The 7,589-nt window shown below is 36.3% G+C and overlaps 1 long non-coding RNA gene across 1 annotated transcript; it reads right to left on the bottom strand.

Annotated features, from left to right (window-relative positions):
- Nucleotides 1-337: 337 nt before the first annotated feature.
- On the bottom strand, nucleotides 338-6,890 carry LOC311079218. Its single transcript, XR_014605366.1, has 3 exons — nucleotides 6,689-6,890; nucleotides 5,556-5,622; nucleotides 338-752 (listed from the first exon to the last, which is right to left on the bottom strand). It is a non-coding gene; the product is annotated as an uncharacterized lncRNA (long non-coding RNA).
- Nucleotides 6,891-7,589: the final 699 nt, after the last annotated feature.

The raw sequence follows: 7,589 nt of genomic DNA, 5'->3' as shown, positions 1-7,589 counted from the left end.
CCGGGCCTTTTATGGGCCAAACACTGTTCTTAGTTTTGGCAAACATACCGCGCGGAATGCAGGGCCAAAACCGGCCCAAACAGTTTTGCCAAAAGCATGCCAGAAAGCTGCCAATGCCTTACCAGACGAGAGCCAGAAGACCCGAAATTGGCCCATATTCATGCCATAATATCACCATTGAAAAGCCAGATGTCTCCCGAGCACAGGCCACAACTCTGCCAGATTATATTAAACAACTAATTTGACCCATATTTAATATCTGCGCCCAACAGCAACCATGCAATTCAAAGATAAATCAAACCAGGAAACCATAACTGCTGAAAATTAGTGTTTATTTTCAATCAACATAAACATATGACCTAAATAGGTTAACATTTACAATTATTCATTTTTTTTATACAAATAAAATGTAAGAAAATGAAATCTAAAAACATTTATAATACAAAGCATGGTTTTAGAAATCACACTAGTAAAACCTTGAAACCATGTGTAAACCATGAAAGACCACAAACTTATGAACGGTAGTGTATGTTAAAGTGTGGCCAGAAACGGGCCAAAGTGGAACGTATATGTATGTGTGCCTGACTTTGTGTTAATGTGTTATGTGTTGGTGGGTGGCTGGTGGTGGAGGACTGTGCTTCTCCTCCTCCTACCCCCCTCTCGATCGCCAGCCAAATACAACCAACGCCTCAACCATTGCTCCACCTCCTGGTTCGTGGATTCTCTGTATCCAGGATTTCTCCGAATGGTTTCTACAAACAAACAAATAAAGATATCATGGCAGGTTTCAGAGTTTTAATATAAGACTTAAAGACAAAGTAAAGACAGGCAAAGCCATTTAAACTTAAATTTAATTTAGGCCTTTAAGTTAAAGGAGAACTCCGGTCAATTTTAACATTGAGCTATTTTTTTTTTAAATTTGGAGTGCTGTCAGTACAGAGAACAACGACAAAAATGGTGTTGCCTACACCGTGTTATCCTCTTTTTAAAATTTTCACCCTGTTGACTTCAATGGGGCAAGTTTTAAACCTGCTTTTAGCCTCTTAACATCCTTGATGTGTCATTACAAGTGCACAGCCATATGAGTGATTCCTTCAGAGTGAACACGAGTGAATCTGACTGCAGTAGATGTGAAAGATATGGATAAAAATGGTTAATTCAGCCAGCGCTCATACCTGTATTTACATCCTGTTTTCGGTCGAAGTCCACAGTAATCGATTGTCGAGTTCACGCGCATAGGTTTATCACGTATGATCACGCGCGTGAACTCAACAATCGATTACTATGGACTTCGACCGAAAACAGGATGTAAATACAGGTATGAGCGCTGGCTGAATAACATCATTTTTATTCATATCTTTCACATCTACTGCAGTCAAAAACGGTGGAGTATCCCTATAACATTTAGAATTACATTGGCTTTTACATTGTTTTTTTGTAAATATATAATGTCAGTGGGTCTCATTCATGAAACACGAGCAGAACGAATTTTTGTGTAAATCGTGTGTAAAGTGGTTCTGGCGAAAATTTTCGGATTCATTAAAATGTTCGTATTTCCCAAATGTTAGTTGGTACGAAAGAAATCTACACCTGGTCCCAGCCACGCGTAAATAGTGCGTTTAACATCAGAACGTTTTGCTCATTAATAAGGCTGCCTTTTAATTCACCGAAATCGGGTACATATTTACACAGCATTTTGAAAAAATATTATATAGTAATTACATACGGGTTTTCTTTTTACTTTTATTACGAGAGACAGTAATAGCATCTGCAAACGGAACACAAGTCCGCAAGTCTTTTTTTTTTTTTTTTATATTCAAGCTGTTTATTCTTTTTTTTTTTTTTTTTTTTTTTACAAGTCCGCAAGTTACAAGTGTTGCAGTCAAGCTTCATGTCGAACCATTTTCTTTTCACTTCTTCTGGGACTGTTCGATTAACAGATGAAACTCCAATAACTGCATCTGTATGCTGCCAAGCATTTTTACCTAAAGCATTTAGGTATTACCTAAAAAATCCTTCTTTTTTTTAGGACCTGTGCCCGGTTGCATAAAGCACCTTAAGTGTAATTTGCCCTTAAGTTCGCCCTTATGTTTCCCTTAAACCTAAGGGTGTTGCAGAAAAAAACCCTTAAGTGTTACTTAAGGGTTTCTTTAACCCTCAGAGAGTCCTCGGTCACTTCTGACCGAAAAATTTTCTGTTTTGAATTTTTAAAAATCACAGCTTCATCGGAAGGTTATGATACTTGGTGACTTTTATGGCATTAGGTATGTGAATACAAAAAAAAATTGAGGTCATGATCCGAGCATGCTAAGTGGTCGTAAAAAAAATAGTCACACTCAGTGTCTTCGGTCAAAAATGACCGACCCATAGGAAATGAATGGGAAATTTACAAAAACACAAAAATTCTCTGAATTTTTGTCTGTACAATCTACAAATCGGCCACGATTCTAAAAAAAAGTACACCGCAGTAAAGGGGTGACACTCTACAACATCAAGAGTGCAAAAAATTCACACCCACCCACACACACACACATACAAACACACTTTTATACACATACACACCAATAAATTCAGATTACAAAAAATCTGTTTTGAATTTTTAAAAATCACAGCTTCATCGGAATGTTACGAAACTTGGTGACTTTTCTGGCATTAGGTATGTGAGCACAAAAAAAAATTGAGTTCATGATCCGAGCATGCTAAGTGGTCATAAAAAAAATAGTCACACTTGTGGTCTTTGGTCAAAAATGACCCCCATAGGAAATGAATGGGAAATTGACAAAAACACAAAAATTCTCTACAAATCGGCCACGATGCAGAAAAAAAGTGCTCAGCAATGAAGGGGTGAAACTCTAAAACATCAAGAGTGAAAAACATAACATAATTAATAATTATAATTAATATATATATATATAATTAATATAATAATTATTAAAATTATTAAAATAATAATTAATAAAATGTTATAAACCTTGGCAAAAAGTATTATTTGAGAATTTCTAAAAAAATACATTCAATCCACATCTTAAAAGTAAGTAATTTGGTCCAAAAACAACTAGAATTCACAAGCATCTCCATTTAGAGCTATACAGGCATCTAGTGGTAAACCCATGCAATAACATGATTTATATAATTTTATGTTTAATAAATTTATTTATTTATTTTAATTTTATTTTTTTTCTGAAAGCCTAGTCTCTATTTTAACCGAAAATACTGTATAATTTTTTATTTTATTTTTAAATTGAAAAAAAAAAAATTAATCATTTTTTTCAATGGCAAAAAATGGACTATAAATAATGCATAAATATTAATAAGTTCAATCAAATTGTCTCAAAATACTAAATTAAAAAGAATAAATATTATAGAACAAAATTAAATTGCATTGGTTTTTACTGGGATGGAGGAAGTTTCATTTTTAGGTGTCCGGTCACTTCTGACCGGGAAGGCACTGAGTGTGACTGCTAAACGAAGACTCTCTGAGGGTTAAGTAAAACGTCATAAACACTTAGAATTTCCCTTAAATGCTGTTTTTTCACTTAAGTAATCCCTTAAAAAGCATTAAGTGTTGCATAAAACCCCTTAACGGTCATTTCCCTAAGTATAATTTAAGGTTTGGAAATCGTAACCTTAAGAGTAACGCGGACAAAAATAAGACGATGGCTGAATTTATGGAACCAGCTGAAGATCATTATGTGCCAAGAAGAATTTTTAGGGATAGAGAGAACCCTTTGGACCATCTTAGCAATGAAAAATTGTTGCAAGAATACCGATTTGATCGACGCGCAATATTTGACATCGTCACACATCGCATACCTTGATCATGTCACACATCGCAACCACTCTTTAACTGCGGTGTTACAACTGCTTATGGCACTGCGTTTTTTTGCAACTGGGAGTTTTCAGACGGTAGTGGGATATGTTTTCCACGTGCATAAATCGGCTACCATTCAATAAATGTACAATTAGTGTGTATCGGATCTTCAGGTGATATTCTCAATTCATTCAGTTAACGGACACTCTGAGGTAAAGTGACTGCAGACTTAGCAACGATTATATTTAATTGTACAGTACAGTCATAACATAACGTACATACATTATCTTAATTCCATTATGTCCTTAAACATAACAATATTGCTGTCCATAAACTGAGAAAGTGCGCGTCTGGTGTGCGATACCTCGAGTTGTCCTAGACGCGTCACGCGACGCGGCATGTTAGTGTTTTGCGTATCTATGGCAACAACAGACTTTTATAACGTGAATCCAGGATCGCTGTCGTGAAACACTTAAATGTTTCCCTTACCTAAGAGAACCGTTTAAGAGATTATATGCAACACCCTTAAGTTATTCTCTTAGGTAAGGGGAAATCGCCCCTTAAGTATCATACTTAAGGGAAAAACTTAAGGTGCTTTATGCAACCGGGCACTGTTACGCCACTATGTACGCTTGAAAATAAAATGTGGCGTTTTGAATGAACTTCTGATAATAAAACATCAATTTCTGCATCCAAGAAATTTCTCTTTTTCATTCGCTTTTGAGAAGACACGTTGAAATCCTTCGTTTCGTGTCATAATATGATGCCCATATTTAGTTGTCAGTCGGTTTTAATGGGCGGGATTTATGGTAATTAAGAATGAGCGTGCACGCGCGTCCCATTTACGACTGATTGGAATTCATTAACCCACACACACATTTCACTATCAAATCTGACATTTACGAAGTATTTGTGAATCAGGAGAAGAATTTTCAGGAATGTCTCTTTACGCGCAAATCACTCACATATTTACTCGTATATTTACGAATGTTTCATGAATGAGACCCAATGTCTCCATCCAACTTTTTAATGCACATTTTAACCATTTGAAAAAGAAATCCTGACCTGAAACGGATAAAATTCACAATATATTTACAAGCGGAGTTATATTAATAAACAACCTGATGCTTCCGAGCTTTATAATGGCAGTGGATTGCAACATCAGTTTGAAGCTCAAAAGTCTATCCATCATAAAAGTACTTCACACAGTTCTGAGGGGTTAATAAAGGCCTTCTGAAGCAAAGCAATGAGTTTGTAAAGGTTTAAATATTAATATTTTTCTTACATGAAGTAAAATTACTAGCTTCCGGCCAAAAGAACAATAACATACAGATTTTACTCTAAAGTGCAACTTATGCAACGTACTGCTGATATTTACTACGCCATGACACACTACGCTAGTTCTGACGTCATAAGTTGCGTAAGTTGCACTTTGAATGCAAGTAGACTGCATGGCCGTTCGGCCGTAAGCTAGAATTTTACTTTGTGATGTGTTAAAATATGGATATTTTTCTTACACAAACTCTTCACTTCAGGAGGCCTATTTTAACCGCTCAGAGCCGCGTGGAGCTCTTTTATGATGGATAAATGCACTTTTTTGAGCTTCAAACTGATCCACTGCCATTATAAAGCTGGGAAGTGTCAGGTTTTTTTTTTTTTTTTTTAACTCAGATTGTATTTGTCTGAAAGAATGGCTTGGAGGTAAGTAAATCATTGGGTAATTTTCATTTAGGGAAGAATTTACCTTGTACAATTAAGCAAGGTGTGCCTTGTAGGGTCTCTCTCTGGATATCAGCAGCTGTGGCAGAGGGCTAGGGAATAAAAAATGTAAACATTACCAAATGTATCACACAACAAATACCAATTACAAATCTATTATTTATTATTTTAATATTCCATACAGTCTGCCAGGCAGCCACATATAATTTGAGACAAACAAAATGGTTAACTTGATTTTAATACTACTGATAATGTGCTGCCTTCTCTGAAGACAAAGAGAGCTCTGAAAGCCTTTCAACAGACCCCAGGATCCGAAAAAATATTTAATGACGATGCTGGTTGGTTTAAGTTGCGCACGCGCAGTTTATTTTAGATAAAGACAGCTTACATGTGCTTTTTCACCCTGGACTGGTTGGCCAAGCACAAAGTAAAGTTATAACATCTGAACATACCAGATGCTATATTCAGCTTTTATCACAGTTAACTATATAACGTTAGTTAACTTACAGAATTAAATGAAGATACCAACATTGTCATTTAATTAAAGCCCATATTTCAATCTCGTTATTTGAAATATTAATTAAATTAAAATCCTGGTATCTTCATTTAATTCTGTAAGTTAACGTTATTCAGTGACCGTAAAATCTACAAGCTATAACTTACGTTTATGCTAGTGTGCAAACCATCACGACTTCAAGACGCCCGATTACAAGACAGCAAAACAGAAGTCCTAGCAGCTAATAACATAACAATAGCCTGTCCGGTAGCAAGTGCAATCAATGCAATAATAACCTGAGCTAAGGAAGCTTACTGCTACCGGGCTAACGTTACTATTTTTACATTCTGGGCTAACGTTATTTGAGCTATCGTCATTGTGGTGGTTTTCCATTAACGTTACGTTACAAGCTCAGCTCGACTCGATTATACTCACCATGTTTGTGTTTCCATCGTGAATATATATTGTCTTGTACCTGATGTGGTAACTTACCTTTTTCCTTATGGACTGAAGACGCCGCCACTTCACCGGGGTCAGTTTAGGTTGTTTACCGGGAGTGAGCGAGTCGAGTCGGGGCGAGTTGAGCTAACGTTATAGGGATCTAACGTGTCTAGCTAATGTCACTGAAATATACCAAACGAAAAATTGTCAATATCTCGTACCTTTACACCTGCATGTAGTTCCTTTTCCGTGTGGATTGAGAAAGAAGACGGCACTTCACCGCGGTCAGTTCAGGTTGTTGTTTTTAGTCGACTCGGGGCGAACGTCACTGAAGCTAATGTCACTGAAATATACCAAACGAAACAATCAGCAGCACTCACTCATATCAACGGTATTAATATATCCATATACTTATATAATAGATTTCATGTTAACGTTTCATACCTGAGATGTGTTCTTCTTCCAAAAATGTTTGATTCTCTGGTAACGTTACCGTTGGCCGCGCAATTTCAAAATTCAAACAGCAGCGATCCCACAATGCTATGCGGTGCCTGTAAAATAATGCGTCTACAGTGTAGTTAGTTACAATAAAATTACAGGACTGTCCATAAATTTCCCATCATGAATTTGCATTTACAATAAAAACATGAATACAATATGTTGTTGTAAAATTTATTGTAAAAATTACATCAATTGCTAACAGTGTATATACATTATCAGAAGAGAGCCATAAAATAATGCCCCTCCCTCCACCACCTCCTGCTGCGCCACCACCGATTCCGGAACCCTTCAGGGTTGCCATCCATTTGCCAACATCGAACACAAACCAAACAAATGCCAGAAGAATCCAGAAAAGGCCCAGAAGATTTTGCTATCTGGGTAAATGTACGGTAGAATTACACTTTACGTAAAAATATACACGTATTCTCATGAGATCACGTTGAACATTCTCAGTAAGTAAAGTGCAACTTTACTATAAAAGGAAGCCTTTTTATTTCCATGGAATTACTGGGATTTTACCCAATAATCTGTAATAGCTACAGTTACGTAGCTATTAGATTATAGGGTAAGATCCCAGTAATTCCATGGAAATAAAAAGGCTTCCTTTTACAGTACAGTTGC

This window comes from Abramis brama, assembly GCF_963993115.1.
Source record: "Abramis brama genome assembly, chromosome: 3".
NCBI lineage: Eukaryota > Metazoa > Chordata > Actinopteri > Cypriniformes > Leuciscidae > Abramis > Abramis brama.
The sequence above is the reverse complement of the archived record's forward strand: the minus strand, read 5'-3'. Positions and strand labels throughout refer to the sequence as shown.